The 15,925-nt window shown below is 38.6% G+C and overlaps 1 long non-coding RNA gene across 2 annotated transcripts in view; it reads left to right on the top strand.

Moving 5' to 3' along the window:
* The window catches only part of LOC148676119 (uncharacterized), a 33,499-nt gene extending 26,351 nt beyond the window's left edge, over window positions 1-7,148 (top strand). Inside the window, exons 2-3 of one of the 2 annotated variants that reach the window (XR_015925951.1) lie at window positions 2,262-2,645; window positions 4,448-7,148. This is a non-coding gene — a long non-coding RNA (uncharacterized LOC148676119). Of the gene's footprint in view, window positions 1-2,261; window positions 3,078-4,447 lie in introns of both variants that reach the window. The other variant, XR_015925948.1, reaches the window with a different exon arrangement.
* Window positions 7,149-15,925: the final 8,777 nt, after the last annotated feature.

Below are 15,925 nucleotides of genomic sequence, written 5' to 3'. Positions count from 1 at the left end.
AAGTGCAACACTCCCTCAGGTGAATGTGATGGCCATCTTGCACCAGCAACCAGCACACAAGGTTGAATTGTGCAAGATTAAAGTGGAATGTAGGCAAAACATCCTGCTCCTATGACCAGTGCATGCCCTTTCATCGACGCCACCATCTAAATTTCCCCTTTGTCAATAGCAATTGTCACTGCCAGACTATCTTTGTCACGGATGTCAGAAGGGATGAACCGTGGAATGGCAGGAGAGCAGAAAAATACCCCTATGTGTAGCGGTGGGATGGGGGTTAGCCTGGGCTCAGCAGTTCAGGAAAAACTGTATAGAAACCTATGCCCTCAGGCAGTGGACATGGGGCGACCTGGTGCTAGGCGGGTTTCAGGACATCCGAACGTCAATGCTGAGCAAAGGGGAATGTGTGACCCGGAAATATATAGCCCCAGACAGAGAGACACCGGAAGGACAGCAAAGCACAGGAAACTAGGGACAGGACAGAGTAGGAGCACCCTCTGGCTGCAGAGGGCGTGACAATCTTCAATGTTATGTTCTGTTTTGGAAAAGAATCGAGTGCACCACATCTTGAATTTCATTGCAGATCATATGGATTGTAAGACAGCAGATCAGAAATAACCAATATACTGATCTAATAAGACAGTAGATGGGAAAATATTTGTAAATTATTGGCAGAAGGATATTGCAATCTACCATGAAAAGAGAAAGCCTAAATACGGAAGAAGCCAAATAATCATTTGGTTTGCTTGCCTTAATATACCAAATGATTTTAATATAATAAATGGCTACTGAACTTAGGGGAGTCCAAAAGTGGGCAAAAAATTAAACTTTTTCGTTGGTAATGCAAAACATGTATAGTGCTAATAATGTTTTTCTTAAACAAAACATGGAGAATCCCTATACCTGAAAATAATGTGATCACCTTCTGCATCTGCAAGGAAAACCTGTGCACTTCTCAGCTCCAATTTATCATTTATAAACTAAGATATTTTTAAGCGTCTGCCATCAGCAGAGTCCCTATTAGCTGCACCATATTAATACATTCAACAGCACGCAGAGCAGAAGAGCAGTTCGACCTCTCCTTAAAGTAATGAACACTGGAAAAAATGTACTTTAATATTTAAACTGCAGGCCTCAGTTCTAAGATCATTTGGAGTACCTGATTCTTCAGTCTAGGAGATTATAGTGAAGATCACATATGCATTCCTTTAAAGCTCAAGCAGCTTAATGTATGTGTAGCTCCTCTTGGGAATGCCATCTCTGTATGGCATCAACATAGCAAAGGAGACTCGCAGTTATCACCAACTCGACCTCCCATCCAATCCATAGTTTCACTGATATGGGGAAAAAAAGGTTGGGATGCCACTTAATTTGCATCAGATTTCTCCTCAAAGCCTTCTGCTTCTTTTTAATGAAGATATAAGGACCTCCTGGTAACAAGCCGAGGGCTTAGTGAATATAAATGAGCAAATTAATCCCTTTGTTTATCAAGGTTCTGGCAGGGCAAAGTATATATATTTTTTTTTGTTTCCACTTACAGCAGCTGGCAGAAATATTTAGTCACACTTTGAAATAGTTTATTATGTTCCTTTTGTGCAGTAAAATTGGTTTGGATTTGAATTTTAAATTATTTCCCAATATATTTATTCTTCAAATAATGTGCACCACAATTATAAATTGTGGGAACAATTATTTTCTCTATCCATTGCAGTACAGGCCTACATTTTGTTGAGCCACTTCAGCTGATATTTTCAGAGCTCCTTCAATCTTCTCTCATCCATATTTCGTGACTCTGAAATAAGGAAGGGATAGATAGCCTGTCATGGTTTGTCAGTCATGTGTTTCAATTCAACCTTGTGTTTTGACACTAAGCTGTCATTTTCAATTGAAGTCTGCTTGTCTACTTCAGACAGTATGTTTTCCATGAAGATTGAGTTAAACATCTGAACTGAAAACATTCACTTTAGCCTTATCAGTAAATAAATACATTCATCATATAGAATTATAACAAAGTTATGATGGAAATGTGGGAGAGAGGTTAAATTCTAATCTCACACATTTCTACTCGCCTATGTATAAAAGTCTCACACCTGGGACTTTCCGTAGCTCATCTCTCTCATACAAGCACTGTGCATCTCGTGTAGTTACAGAAAGGCATGTCTCACGTTCAGCATTGCAGGGACCTTCATTGTGTTCATTCAGGACCACTCAATACACAGAGGCTGTGCACCCACAATACCATTGATATAGTATTTTTCTTTCAGGTCTCCTGATGTCAACAGTCCTCCCGATTCTCAAGCCCTCCCTCTTCCCTCTGTCTTCCTACTCTCTCCCGCTATACTCTCCATGAGTGCAAGCGCAAGGAGGCAGTCCGCACCGGACCCAGGCTTCCCCGTTCACGTGCATGGTGTCCCTAGCCAGGCTCAGAAAGCAACTACAATGGATTCCACACCTCCCGCCAAGCTGGGCAAGTCACCATGACGACCGATACAAACACAATGATGACTTTGGCGTAACTTGTCCATACGGCATTGCTGGAAACCCAAAAACCAAGAAAATAACAACCTGCTCACTTGTACGCAAGTGGCTCCTATTCCACTTCCACGTCTCCACCGTCCACACAGGTAGCTCCAAGCAACTCCTTCTGGGTCAGTACACCCATCGGGAATTTTTGTTTTCCTCTCCGCCATGCCCGCACAGTCTCCTATCACACCGCATACCGCTCCATACTTTCCGTTGCAATTCAGAGTCCGCAGGAGACCGAGTCTCCTAGCAGTTGCTTGCCCACATTCTCCAAGCTACCTGGTCTTGCTGCTACTGCTAGCCGCAACCCTTTCGCAAACTCGTCTTCTGGCACCTGCAGCATACATGCTTCTCAAGCATTGCTAAGTATCATTTTTGTTAAATGTCATTTGTCCAGAGTGACACATTCATGCAGTGATTAGCTTTTTTGTCTTGCAGATCTGAAGCCCTGGGTTCAATTCCTGGGGTGCTTTCTTTGTGGACTTTGTATGTTCTCCATATTCCCTTGGGTTTCCTCCATATAGTCCAGTTTCCTACCAGACTCCAAAACATTATTGGTAAATTAATTGGTTTCTGGAAAAATTGCAACTAGTGTGTATGTTTGTGTTTTCTGTGTGTGCCTGTTCGTCTTCAGGTGTATCCCTCCTTGCACCCATTGCTTGCTGGGATAGGCTCCAACTTCCCCATGACCATGTATTGGATAAAGCAGTTAGAAAATGGATAGATGGATCAATTGTCTATTTTTAAATGTGAAAGTCTATTATAGAAAATGTAATGATGGATTTTATTCAAACACCAACTTTCATGAGAGCGAAAGGTATAATGCTCAACTTATATTGATTTCTTAACTCTTAAAGGCATCTTTACAATTTCGCCATGTCTCAACTTTTAAAGGTGTTTTTAAATTCTTGGCAAGTCCCATGCAATATTATAGTCACCCTGATTTTATATTGGTATGATAAGGTACAGGGAGATCAGAAACAGCCCACTGGAGAACATTATGCTGTCACAGAAGTTCACATCATTCAGATACATGTTATACAGTATATATAAGTACTCAGTGCAATGTGAGCAGATGCTTCAATACAACCCTTTCTGGAAGAAGACCCTACTATAACATATGGTAGGGGTGAGGGTCAGACAGATAAAATGTTTCAGAGCGCCAACAATGGTTAACAACACATGAATAAAATTCTAACACATCGTAACAGTGTTGCAAATAATGTTGGAAAACAGCTTTGAGCTACGGGCAGGAAATCTGTTTCTCAGCCCCACCCACACCCTTCCAGTTCATTAGTGTCTTTGTGTGTGGAAAATGGTGGTTTTGTGTTATCTCTTTGCAATCTGTGGTCCTCTCTTTGCCAGGTTTCTAATGACTTTCCAATGATGATTTAGGAGTGTTTTGTTGTCCGGTGTTTCTTGAGAATGTGGCTCGAATTTCTTTTCAGCCTTCGCCTCGCCGACTGCTTTTGTGCGATGCCTGCCTCAGTGCTCCCACAGCTCAAAGACTCTGTCTCGCCATTCTAAAGAGGTCAAGAGGTCAAACTGGCATAAGAAATGTTCACCAAACCTAATACATTTACACCCAACTAAGATTCATGGCAATTTGTAACCGTGGTGGTGGCCTACCACACCATTCTCCTGCAGCCAACAATGACCGTTATTCTTCAACAGAGAAACAGGAATCAAAAAGTTATTGCAGCACTTTAAAACACAAACATCCAGGTAAAAGCTTGTGTGTATGCACAATGGCAGATTCCAACTTTCAGCTGAATTTTGTATATAGTATGGAAGGGGTTGTTCTGGTAGTAGTGTGTGTTTTGGAGGTTCTTAAAGGAATACGTCTGAGAGTACATAACCTCTGTAGAGAGAGCTTTATACAATTATGTCTTAATTTAATCTGACATTTTTCTTCTTCCATTTTCAGAGATGAATATAGAAGAACAGTGCATATGTCAAGAAACAAGAAGAATCGATTCCAAAGAACATTTGTCACTTAAAAGTAGAGTTTCTTGGTTTCTGTGTCTTAGTTATATCTGCAAAACTAATTTAGGCATCCAAACTGTGTGAGGTTGCTTTTCATACTCGAATGGCACCTTTGCTATTTCTGTTAAGCCACCATTGTTTCTGATCCCCACAATTTCAGTCCCTAGACAACAAAAAGCTTAGAGGCATCTAGCTCTAAATTAGTAAATAGTTTCCTGATACTAGATAAAGTTAATTTGAGTTTAAATCCATTGTGATAGCCGTGACCCTCACCAGGACAAGCAGATTTGAAAATGGATGGATGGCTCTATTGTAATAGCAATGGAGTTTTCTGAAACGGAGAATGCGGTGATCCATTCTATTTTCAATACTGATGATGCGCCTGCAGTGCTGCTCAGTGCAGTTATATATAATCCAGTCAATTTTTTATGACCATAGGTTCTGAGTAAGATGTCAAATAAATTTTACGCCTGGCTGACATTGATGGGAATGTAATGTTTTTTTGCATTTGTTCTGTTTTTTTCATATGCCCACCAGGGAAATGAATATACATGCAAGGTGTGTTTGGTTAGACATGAAAAATTAAATAGATATTTGTACCACTTTTCTTCATAAAAGCTCTTGAACTGTGTTTTTGTGCTCAATTGGGCCTGTTGTCTCCTGTTTGGAAAGCCCAGCACTTAGTCTTCAGTCTTAAATGCATCTCTGTACTTACTGTCATGTCTTTCGGTTGATTTATTCTCTCTTAGGAATTTTTCATAGCTCATGTTTGTGTTTTCCATACAAGTTATATACAGCACCTTGTTTCAGAGTGAAGGATATTCTGCTTCAAAGAACATACTTCATCTTTTTCAGAATATGAAGAATGTCAGTATGTTCAGCACATACATTGATGATAGTGCTTCTTAGTGAGATCATAAAAAGTAAAAGTAAAAATGTGCTGTTTAAAAATAATCAAAAAAGCAGTCCAATATCATGAATGTCTTTACTGGTGATGCAGGAAAACGTTTTGTGAATGATTTAGTATTGTTTGATACCATATTGATGTAGCCCAATTATTTTCTGTGACAGTATAAAGAAAAAATAATTATTTTAAAATAAATTAAACATTTAAGACAAAATTAAAGAGCAGCATGATGACACAGTGGTTATCATGGCTGTCTCACATCACCGGGGCCCTGGGTTCAATTATGGACCTGGGCTGCTATCTGTGTGGAGTTTATATGCTCTCCCTGTGTTCACATGGGTTTCCTCCAGGCCCTCCAGTTTCCAGTCACAGTCCAAAGACATAATCATAGGTCAATCGGCTTACTCCTGGTTGAGTGTGTGAACATCTGTGACTGTGTCTGTGTCTGTGTGTGCCCTGCAATGGACCAGTTTGAATCCATTGCTTGCTGGGATAGACTCTGGCACCTCCATGACCCTGTACTGGATTAATTCATTAGAAAATGGATGGATAAAACACATAGAAAATTAAGAAAACAAATACTGTATCTAAGATCCTGTATCTAACTCCCTCCTATGAGTACCTCAGATAAATACTACAATCTCTTGGTCAGTTTATCATGTCATTAAGAGCTATAGTAAAGTCCAAATTCTATATGACTTTATCAGATTTCTTATTATAACTCTCATGACTTGTTATTTTTGTTATTTTATTTTTAGCTGTGAAAACAATGTAACAGTAGGCACCCTTCCACTTTTTTAGAAGGATTACATTTCAGCAAAAATAATCTTGATACAAAAGAACCTTGCATTGTCCCATAGAACTCGCAACATATTTAGGCTATCTGTTTGTTGCAGATGGATTTGCAGTAAGGAAATGTAAGAGTTTCTTTGGTTTTTTGATGTAAAGCAGTAATATCTGCTTTTTCCAGAAAACTGTTTTCCTATCCAATCAAAATCCCAGAATTGTTTTGCATTTTTTGCAGAAGTACTCAATAGCATGGTTGTTTTAGTAGTTCTAAGAGAATTTATAAAACTGAGCTTTAGGTAAAGAAATTGTCTTATGTAGTTCAAAGGATTTAGAACAAGAAAAAAAAAGGATTGATGTTTGCGCGGAAAACTCTAGACTCCACTGCCCTGCAGTCCAATCAGACACCCATAACCCCCCTGACTCACAACAGCCTTGGGATTTTCTCTGCCTATTCAATGCTGATGGATGAGCCATTCTTTGAATTTCATTCTTGTGCTTTCTTTTTCTGAAAAGCCCATTCATTCAAGGAAAAAAAGTTCTCTGCTTAAGCTTTTAGGTGCTGAAGTGTCACTCAAGAGCACTCTAGTCCTCTTCTCTTTCTTCCCAATAAATTGTACACTCTTTGTTTTTAACCTCGCCCCTTCACGTGCCTTGACTGCTACTGAATAAAGAACATTAACTTGGTTTCCCTGTTTTTTCCTCAGAAGGAAAACTGCATCACAGACACAGTCGTACAGTTTGCCTACTTTTCTGTAGAGTTTTGGTATTAGTCATTTTAGAAACTATTTCTCACATTGTGGAATCACATTGATTATCTACCCTTAAAAACAAGCAAAAAAAGAATGACTCTAGTTAAAACCCAAATCAAAGTTGTACTCCTTTCTAAAACTGGGTAATTTTTCATGTGTTTTAATTAGCAGGTGGTAAAAGCCAGCACAACAGAGAATAAATAATCCAATTCTGAATTTTTTAAACAGTAACAATCATATAGCATTATAACGTCACACTGTTTTTAACCTTTTTCTCTTTAAAAACACATTTGGAAAGGGTGCGAAAAAAAACAAAATTTGTAATCACTTTTCTTAATAATGATAAAAATTGAATTAAAAGTCTACATTTGTCTACAATTGGTATTTCCATCCATTTCATGGTAAGTAAACTCTCATTTAGTCACATAAGTAGAAAGTCAAATGGTTCTCCGTATAAAATAAGGGTTCTAAACTGGCTGGAATTCAACAGTTTTCTATGTGTCTTTAAATTGTAAGCATTTTGATACATGGGCACATTTACTATATTCCTCATACTCAATTGTAGTTGAGCAAATGTGACCTCTGTATTAATGCAACACACTCTTGCTTCATACAGTGCCAAGGGATGATTGCAATTTACAATCCCTGAAAGCTGTGTAAGTCAACATGTCTGGACAGGTCAAGACGTCCGGAGCACAACTAAGGTAAAATGATGGTACATGTTAAATGAGTGTTTCCTGTTGTTTGGATAGGGTTGAATGAACCCTACAGAGTACAGTTCTGTTCTGAATTCATCTTAGATTGGTAATAAGACACATTTTTGCATTTTCACATTTCATTAGATTGCTGTGAGCCATACACATTTCTGGCACCAATACAAACCCTGGCCAAAAGATTTCAGAAACTATTGCATCTTCTTTCCAAACTAAGAACACGACTTAGTAAGACAGAGGACATGATTTAAGGACTATCTGCTTTTCTGATATGAAATTCAATTGGACTATATTTCTCTAACCGTGCTTCATTGCAAAACATTCCATAGTACCTATCCAGCATTTCACTTCAAGGAGAAAATAGTGCCAACTTCCATTGTGGAGCTACAGGATTCTTTCATTTCTCGAGTGGCAAAGTGAACTCATTTTGTAGTGTCAAGCTTCAATAAACTGAGACATCTCTCCATGCTAAAGCTGGTAATCAAATCCAGCAGGGCTTCTGTCACTGCTGGCCAAAGAATCCAAGTAAGCAAATCAAACCTGAAGGCTTCCCAGCCTGGGATGCACCAGGAGGGCATAAAGGACGGATTAAAAAAAATAATATCTTACAAGTCTGAAAGGGTGTCTTACTCAGAGGTTAAGAACCACAGAAAGTATTCTTGATGCATGACCAAGCTTCATATAAACTATCAAGCACAGCAAGTCTCAATTTAATTTAATGATTTTGACCATTATCCTCAGACACTTAGTCCTATGGATGGTCAGAACCTAACCCAGCAGACGCCAGGTGTAAGTACTACAGCCTTGAGGAGGCACCCACCCATCACAGGACACACAGAAGCACACAGGGACAATTTAGAAGAACCAATTAACCTAGCTGTCTTTATAAGGTTGTGGGAAACTGAAGCACATGAAAAAAAACATCAAGAGTCCATAAAGAAGGTGCCCCAGACCTGAATAGAAATCAGGATCCAAGTATGCCCAGATCCTGTTATCCCTCCATCTATTTTCTAACCAATGGATGGTTAGAGATTCAGGGTCATGAGGGAGCCAGAGCCTATCCCAGCAAGCAACTGACAGAAGGCAGGATACAACCTGGACGGGATGCTAGTCAATTGTAACCTAATAGTATGTCTTCAGACTGTAGAAGGAAACTGGAGCACCTGGAGGAATAACCCGTGAAAACAAGCTCCACACGGATAGCACCCCGTGACTTAGAAATGTATCATCTCAAGCGGGACATTTGAATTGAGCAAAATGAGAAGACCGATCATATATTGCAAGAGAGACAGAGTTATGCTTTTCCACCCTACATGTTAGAAATTGCGGGATTGTAACAAAACATGATAAAAAAACGACATTTAAAACGTATATCCTGATAGACTACACTACATGTTCAAATGTGTGCAACAAATATTTTATTTAATACAGATGCAACCCTTTACAGTAGCAAATTTGATAGGGCATGCTTCATATAAGAAATGAGAGGGTTTTGAATAGCATAACAAATTTTTAAGTAAATGGCATTTGTCTCCAATATATCGAGTGTTCTTGCCGTGTGTGCAAATCTGAAAAATAAATAATGGTCTCACAATTTGATGAACAGATTGTACTTTTGTGGTTGTGTGCACGTAGGTGGCAAATTTACTCCGCATGAGGTACTACCAGGATGCCATTCAAGATTAATTTACATAATCTTCTGTCTCTTTGTAAAAAGCACACCACCCTTTTAACAATCCACTCTTCTTTCACTCGCGTGCCTTGGATGCCATGATTGCATTTAGCAGGAGAATGCAAGTAATTATCACATGTTTAACCCCTACAGCGAAGACCCCAAAATGATGAAAGTGTTTATTCGTCCCATCTGTTACATTTCAGAGAAACGATAGCTGTATCTTGGAAAAATACAGTAACCTATTTTAAACAAGGGGCTTTAAATGAAACTCGTCCTCGCGTTTTTGAACGACAAAACCGTTGTTTTCTCTAAATCTAAGTATAGCACTTCTTTTAATTTTAGTTTTCTACAGCTCTATATCGGCACGATTGTCGATGAAATCAACAAGGCTTCATTTCAGATTTGACAGGACAAACGCGTAATGCGAATTATACCCCGAACAAGATATAGTCTGTCCCCATTGTTCGGTTATTATAGAATCCTTAAACTATTTGTTTCCCTACTTATATAACCAGTCAATGAAGACCTTAGTTGAACCTCTCAGGTTTTCTGGGGCAAAAGGCTGGAGGGGAAAAATAACCAGCTTTGTACTGCAGAATGAGTTTGAGTGTTATATATATATATTATGTAGTATATTAAAGCGTCCTTAGCTGCATCACCAAAAATCCACCTTCTGTGAGTCAGGCAGTCTTTAGTTTTAAAGCCATTGTTATTGTTAGCCTATATGTTTTCTAAAGAGGTAAAATCCCTACATTTTAGGTACCCAGTTGAAGTCCTCGGTGGAAATGTTACTAATAACTCTTTATGGATACACTGACCTACCAAAACTGATCGGATTTTATATTTTGTATTGCAGATGTTCTGCCGTCACCAGTGACAGCGCCGTGTTTAAACTGTGTGGATGAGTACAATTAGCGAGATTATAATCTGAAACCTGAAGCTAAAATCTCCTTGAACATTCTTGGAAGATGAAGAGAGAATCAGCCTAATGAGTGGTTTGTTGGATGCACACAGTACTCGAATCATTTTTATCTCGTTAGAACGTCTGTTAATGGGCTAAATCATATTAATATGCAAATTGGGGCAGACTAATCCCGTTTTTATGAAAACTACCAGATATACTGTATTCACATTTTCTCACGTTGCGCTGTCAGCAATACTCTAAATTATTTTAAAAATAAAGAACGGGGAGAAACGGGGGGAGCAGATTTTCCTTTTGTGGCAGATGGTTTCAGATCTCCAGGTTACTTTCTCACTTAACCTCCTGCAGATGTTTGAGTCAAACGAAAAGCAATTTGAAGACAAGGCAGAAAATCTGTAATATACCGTAACCAAGTTGTCAATAGAGGGGACGATTAAACGCTTTTTATTGCCACCGCTAACTGCGTCACGTCATTCTTCATAGTTGGAGCTAATGTCAGTAATTGTGAGTGAGATGAAAGGCAGAGCGAATGCATGTAGTGGCGTGGCATTATTAAGAAATAGTTCTGTGGTGAATGCGTGAAAGGTCTGGACGGGTTTCTAGTTTATGTAGTAATGTTGCTGCAAACTGGACGTTAATATATTGTCTCCTTTCAGATGTCCAGCCAAGCTATTTTCCTTCTTCTAATGAGGTTGTCATGCACTTCTCTTTATTTCGCTATTTAAAACCTCTGCATCTGCTGATGCTGATCGGTTTGCGATAGAATTCTGTTTAGGCCTTGACCAGTCATTTTTTGTCCAATTATCTCAATGCGCCAATAGTTTTACCCAACAGAACTAGCGGGAAATCTGTAAACTCTCTAGAAACAACCAGCAAACCTCACAATTTACTTTTACAATAATGTAGACCACGGAAACGTATTCCATTCTATTTTGACACGACAGTATAACTTGTTTCTATCACAAAATATTCAGGGCTTTTAAATAAGACACCAATTTTGTAATTAACCTAATAATAAATACCGTTTCGAGTTCTGCTTGAAAACATTTATGCAACCCGGAGAAGAAATGAAATAAGTTAATTGACTCCTCAAAAGACAGGATAATCAGTTAAAGAGCCAAAACGAAAGAGATAAAGGCATGGTTATATATGATACGTCTAGTTTGTTTCAGATAAAACCATTGTGGTTACTTTCCCCGCTAAATGGTGTACAAAAGACCAACGCCACACGAAGCCATTGTGCCCTAAACACCATTAAGAAATCGAAGCTGTAACTAACCAGAAGGAAACTCCATTGTTAAAATTAGCATGTGGGTTTTTTTTTTAAAGAAGCGCCAACATTCTTTAATCATTAACCTGCAAATTCAGTTTTCTATGTCTTATGATTGCATTGGGTTTTTTTTTTTCAAATGAAAACAGAATTGAAAGCCCTCTTTTATTCGAATGATTGGTTTATTTTCCTAGCATTTATATTTCTGTGTTGGAGTTCTAACATGTTATAGAGTGAGAAAAGCTGTAAACTTATTTGCAAGTATATCGTATTAATTATAATATTGCTTTGTTCCTGTGCGTTTCTCATGAATCCTAAACCTGTGTGCATTAGCGTGCATATAACACACGTCTGAGGCAGAAAGTGTGAAATTTATACATTACGAACTTGAAAAGATATGTCCCTACGCAGCATTTGAAAATCTCAGCAGTTACGGAATCTCTAATGGATCTGGGCAGAAAGTTTCACAGACATTGTGCTTGACACAGGAAGACTCTGTCATCTATTGTGTGGAGGCTAGTCTTCAGATAAGAAGGCCAGAATCAGTAGGTGCCAAATTAAGACCTGGACTATACTCACGTGTAAATACAGAGTTGTACTACTCAGTGCCTTAAATATGTGCAAGGTGGCTTTGCAGAGCAAAGGTCTTAACAAGCAAGATTATGCAGGTGGAAGAACCATATCCTTTTCGCATTCCTAACAAGCACTTGAAATGTTAACACAGGATCAAAACTAACACCAAGATTTCTGAATTCTATTTAAAGTAATTGATCTGACCAAGATGTACCCTGTGGAACACCTCACCCTGAGTAAATAGATTAACAAATTTATAACAGACAAACATTACAAACCATTTATGCTACACAATTCTCCTGATGCCATGGATGACAGTATCAAAAACTGCAGATAAATCGAAAAGACTATTAAGTCAGATTTACAGTAACTGCCTTACCAAGAGTGGTTACAATACAGTCTTTGTCTAACCCTCAACAGGAAAGTTTTTAAAAGAGCTTGTTAAATACAAGATGAAATTGTAGCAGAGCTCCTACCATCCATTACAGACCTTGGTCAAGAAACGGCAAATTGGACTTAGGATAGCAGCAAGTAGATGATGCTTAAATGGTTGAGTATTTGAGAATGGTGCGACTAATTATTTCCCTTTCAAAATTTAGTCAACCCTCCTCATAAAAACTTAAAGAATAAAATAATCTGTTCAGGATTTTGAAGAAATAAAGAAAAGAGACATTATGTGCTATGAATATCACTATTGCTTCCAATATATGAACTTTTTATGTATTTTAAGTGAGAAATATAGTCAAACAGAATAAAATTAAATGTCAAACTGATTTAGTTTCTCCAGATTGACTTTATTACTAATGCCCTTGCAATGTGGCTCTAACCACAGATTACATAAAGATGATTGTCTTAAAATATGCCTGAAGAGGAGGATTCTTGCTAAATCAAGTAGTACCACACAAGTGCAAGTGCTTCGCACAACACAATTTTCTTTTACATCATTTTTCTTTCATACTTCCCTGGGTATTGAGTGCAACTCCTAATGCCACCTCACCAAACACACACCTCTCAACCCTGTACTGGATAAAGCAGTTTAGAAAATGGATGGATGATTGTAATACTTAGAACCAAATTACCTCTTTGGATGTATTCACACAGTTATGATCATTTTGTGTCTTCCTGTATGAAGACGCATTGCCCCATGTTTCTAGAGGGGAGTGTTTTATTTTCTTTTTATGAGCAATGTTTCTCTTATCTGTGTTTCTTTTACTTTAATCCTTCACATCCCATCATTCTTTCGCTAAAAGGCACCTCAGTACCAGTTATACCCCATGATGTTGAGAAAACAGAGAACAAAGCTGTAACCTAGTACAAACGTGTTGTGACAATGTAAATTTCCAGACTAACAGGCTGTTGTCAAAACATTTGTTACAGTGTTGTCGCACCACAGCCAAAACATGACAATAAAATAATGCTGAAGCAATATTAACACATTACCAATGGATTTTGTAACATTCTGACATCTTAGTGATGTGCATAAAAGAAAAATGTCTTCTAAAAACACACGTCATGTCTGAATGCGTCTGAGTTGCATCTATCTCGTAATGTCACAAAAAACTTGCTAAAACAGTTTGTCTAACGTACTATACCACAACATTCCAGAAACATCTGGAAATGCTATCACAATGTCTCTTGCAGGCTGGGTAAAACCCAGTGGTGGGAAGGCTTCGCAGTGTTATTTAATTCCCCTTCAGCACCTTTCTCAGAAGCCCGTCCTTCATCTTTTAATTGACTTTGCTGGTGAAGGAGACTTAAATTAGGGATGAACAATTGAAAGAAAGGTTTTGGAATGGAATGCAGGAGAGTGCAATAGAATGGCAGTGCCAAAATTAGCCCAACCTGATATAAATTTTATTTCACGCAGATTCTCCCTGAAGGTCTTCGACTCCTCTTTGTCCTTCTTATTCTGAACTTGACACTACCTAATGTAAGTCATGAATCAGGCTTTATTATTTCAGATTCCTAAATGTTCTAACCTGTGGGATGTCCTCTCCATTACAATGTCTTGTTCTAATGACAGTCTGTTTCATTGTTACCTCACTTTGCCAATCAGTGTTTTCTGCCTTTATCTTTGACCTTCCTGGAACGTCTTCCCCCCGGGTTACACAGAAAGTACAGGCATAAGCTTACAAGTGTTATGTTGCCATAATTTTGAGATCATACTGATGTTACACAAAAGATATATAAAAAACACAATCCTTCACATATTCAATTGATATTTAAAGTACTGTACTTCCTTGAAGTCCATGACACAAAGGAAACCTCTGAACACTCAGAGCTGTTCCCGTGCCAGTTACAGAAGTAACCCCCCACCCCCCATGCAGTCTAGGCAGTGTAAAACTCTGCTGTGAAGGAGGACTGGCCTCGTGGCATGGCCTGCAAGTGTCCAGGCCTGAATCCCAGCTGGAGTATACATACAGCATAAAAAAAATAAGGGGCACTGCTTTCAAAATAAGAACCGCACCCTGTCTTCAAATATTGCATTTAGAATCTTGGAAAGCACTCAAGGCAAAGGACATCAAGAGGATTAATCGGGCATTTTAGGAAAGTTATTTTTATCTTAAATTCCTGGGGTGCTATCCGTGTGGAGATTGTATATTGTCCCCTTGTTCACTTGTGTTTCCTCCCACAGTCCAAAAGACATGCTGATACTGTAGGTTAACTGGCATCTCTATGAAAATGTGGCCTGGTGGCCAGGAAAGTTTCAAAAGAGCTTGTTCAACACAAGATGAAATTGTAACAGAGCTCCTACCATCCATTACAGTCCTTTGTCAAGAAAAGGCAAATTGGACTTAGGATAGCAGCAAGGTTTTGGGATGGAATGCAGGAGAGTGCAATAGAACTTGATCTGTGACTGTTGAGATGGATTTGGCTCCTGTCCAGGGTGTATCCCACTTTATTTTGCCCGGATAGGCTCCAGCTCCCCTGCGACCCTTAATTGAATAAAATTATTACAAATGGATGGATAGTTGGTTAGTCTTGATATGGATATGGATATGGAAATTGCATTCAGTGACACCAGTGTTGCCACATTGAAGTCTACATCTCGGAAGCTAAATAAGCCAAGGCTTTGTCAGTATTTTGACCTTAAGAGCTAAGAGTATTAAGACCTTAAGAGCTATAAGGAAAACTAGATGAAGGTGGTGGTAGACTGGTAGGTGTCACCAGATTTTCCAAACCATTGCTTCAGGATGGTGGCCAAGTACACCATGCTATAAGAGATGGCATCCTGGGTTAACCCTAGTATCCTGGCTGAATTCCATTCTACACTTCCACTGGCCACCATACAGCTTGCTCACATTTCAGTGGGAGTACCTGAATGTATTCTTTCACTTTTCCAGCTGATTTTACTGTGTGGGGCTGCTGGATCATAATGTCTGGTAACATCACCTAAGGTGCATGTAGCGCTACAGTGGTTGATGGTGTTGTTTCTTTCCCATATGCAAAGCACTTTGCAATTTTTTTTAAAAAGTGCTATATGAAACCCTTTAATTCTTGTACTATTTTTGTCATTTATAATATTTTGGAAGGGGGCATCTTTCAGAGATACAATGAACATTATTTTGTAGCACACGGCTGTTAGCCAAAAAGGAAACAATGTGTTTGTTTGTCTACAACCACTGCTAACACAATCAATAAAACATTATATTCAAATACTTCTGATGTATTTTTGTGAATTTAAGATGTCATGTGGGCTTTTTCCCTGGTGATTACAGATCCCAACTTTAATATAGACACATCATTGTTCTCCATTAAATAAATTATAGAGTTTTCAAAGCAATTTTCAGTTGCATTAAAGCACACAAGGGGAATAGAGC

This window comes from Lepisosteus platostomus, chromosome 2 (assembly GCF_059453375.1).
Source record: "Lepisosteus platostomus isolate fLepPlt1 chromosome 2, fLepPlt1.hap1, whole genome shotgun sequence".
NCBI classification, from domain to species: Eukaryota; Metazoa; Chordata; class Actinopteri; order Semionotiformes; family Lepisosteidae; genus Lepisosteus; species Lepisosteus platostomus.
Note: the sequence above shows the minus strand (reverse complement) of the source record. Positions and strands in the feature narration are given on the sequence as shown.